Below are 2,564 nucleotides of genomic sequence, written 5' to 3' on the forward strand. Positions count from 1 at the left end.
TTCCTTTGGGCCTGGAGGCAGGGGCCGCTGCAAGTCAAGACACGGCCTGGAGGGGGGGACGCCGGGTTGCAACACCGGCTGAGCAGCTGCGGGAGGCCCAGCCCACGCCTGGCACGTGTCCCAGCCTGTCTGCCCACCTTGGCACCCACCTCCCCGCTGGAGGGGGTGCAGAGAGCATGGGTGGGCAGCAGGAGGCAGGTTCCCACCCTTCTTCGAGTGGGACCCAGGCCCAGGGGCCAAGGCCCTGTCCCTCTCTGGTCCCGTTTCCCCCCCTTTGAGGTTGGGGATCCAGCTCATCCAAAGAAGTGAGCTGGGACACCTGTGTGCATGCACGGCGCTCAGCGCTTTGTCAGAGCCCAGGGCAAGGTCGGCATGTGACCTCATTTTTCCTCTCTGCAGAGTGGGGTGACAGGACAGCTACCCCAGCTCCAATAGGAAGTCCCCACTGTGTGATCTCAGGCCCTGCAGCGCCGAGGCTGTGCCTTCGAGGCAGGAGGTCAGAAGTTCCTAAGGGCCCCTGAAGCCAGTGGGCTGGGGGGACAGAGGCCTGGGGCCCCCGATTCCCAGACCTCGCTCATCCCCGGGACAAGATCTCGGGTCTCTCTGGCCAGAATTGGAGGGGCTCATTCTCTGGCTGAGAGTGGGGAGGAGAGTTCCCCTCAAGTCCTTTCAGGGGCTAATCCTCGGGTGCCAGGCCCTGACCCCCAAGCAAATCCATCTCACTTGAGGTCAGACTGGTCCCTGGGTCTCATGAACCCACAGGTCCTGAAGCAGACCTGTGGCTTTAAAGACAACAGGCTTCTCTGGGCACAAGCCGTGCAGGCTAGCAGGGGCCCCGAGGAGCCTGGCGCCCAGGACCGCACGTGTTCCTGGCCTTTCCGATTCTCCGCAGCAGGATGGGGGTGGGGAGTGGAGTGGGACACGGGACAGGCTGGAGGGGGCGACCTGGACAGACCCCTCCTCTGTTCTGTTGTCACGTAGGGAACCCGAGGCCAGGGCGGGTGCAGGCCCTTGGCTCACGAGTCACGCTGGGCCCTGGGAAGCACCGGGCCTGCCTGGCCTTAGTCTGCAGGCCTCTCGCTGGGCAGGAAGGAGAGCCTGGGGCACTGGGCTCTTAGGAAGGGCCTCCAGCGGACAAGCTCCTCCCGTGAGTCACGGGCTGCTGTCGGAGGCTGGGGGGGGTGAGAGGCCGGTCCCCCGGGAGGCAGCCCCTCGACACCCAGCCACTCTCTGGCAACCCCCCAGGCAGGCGTGGGAATGTGACTGGTGGGAACAGGGCCTCTTCCCCCGGGAATCAGCAGCTGGGTGCCAGCCAAGGCCAGTCTGATCCAAAGAGGAAGCAGAGTTCAGCTGCTGGGGAGCAGACGAGCCTCTGGGGGCAGACGCGGCGTGGAGATGGAGCCGCAGCTCCTGCAGACCAAGCCCTGCACGCAGTCACACCCCGAGCCCCGAACCCAGCTGCAGACCAGCTTCTGACCCCAGTTACTAGTCTCAACCCCGGACCAGGCCCTGACCCCAACCCAAACTCAGTCCTGACCCAGGTCGTAGACTGATCTCTACTGCCGAGTATAGACTGGAGCCCTGACCCAGGCGCGGACTGACCCCTGATCCCAGGCAGACGGGCTTCTGATGCAGGCGTGACTGACCCGCTCCAAACAGACCAGCCTCACGTCTGCTGATCTCAAACCCCAGCTCCGCCCACCCCTTTGCATTCTCAGCTCCACGCCAGGACTTCCCTGGGTTGCATTAGCAGAGGCCAACCACCAGGATGAGGAAGGGGATGGTCCATTCTGCTGAATATCGTGTTCCCTCCTGTCCTGCCTCCAAAGGGATGCAGAGCAGCTACAGCGGAGGCGGGAGAGAGAGCTGAGTGCCGGCCTGGAGGCACCCGGGGGGCAAAGGCGGGCTGGGAGGCCTGGTCAGCCTGGTGGGACCCATGTCGCCTCCAGCGTGTTTACCAGCAGGTCACCTCCACCCCTAGTCTTCCAGCCCTGGAAGGAGGAATACGCCCACCCCGCTTTGTGGATGAGGAACCCGGCAACACAGGGTCAGCGATTCCCAAACGCGGGATCCAAGTCAGTCTGACCCAAAGCTCAGTCCAGCCACTTGCTGGAGACAGACCTCAGCCTAACTCCAACAACAACTCCCTCCTGTGGGGCTGGAGGTGCCTTCAAGGGGGTGGGGCAGCTTTGGGGTGGGGGGTGGTATAGGAGGAGATGCCGGGACCTCGGAGCTGGGGAGTCAGAGCCCGATCTGGGCCCCCAGGGTGCAGGGGAGAAGGGCCAGCCTGATCTCTTGGGCCCCTGCAGCCACCAACTCAGGCTCCCTGAGCCTCCCAGGGTCCGAGGCTGGGACTCTGAGCTTGGAGGGAAGGAAGCTGCATGTATTCCGAGCTCTAATCTCAGCGCCTTATCGCCACCTGTTTGCCCATTGAGAGTTCAAACATGGGCTGGAGGTCACAGGGCCGTGGGGAGGGGCTGCAGTATTTGCCCTGCTTCTCCCGGGGGTTATAAATAGCACAGAGCTTCCCAGCACGGAGGAGTCTCCCGCGGGCACCACAAGCC

Source organism: Bubalus bubalis, chromosome 12, assembly GCF_019923935.1.
Source record: "Bubalus bubalis isolate 160015118507 breed Murrah chromosome 12, NDDB_SH_1, whole genome shotgun sequence".
In the NCBI taxonomy this organism is placed as follows: Eukaryota; Metazoa; Chordata; class Mammalia; order Artiodactyla; family Bovidae; genus Bubalus; species Bubalus bubalis.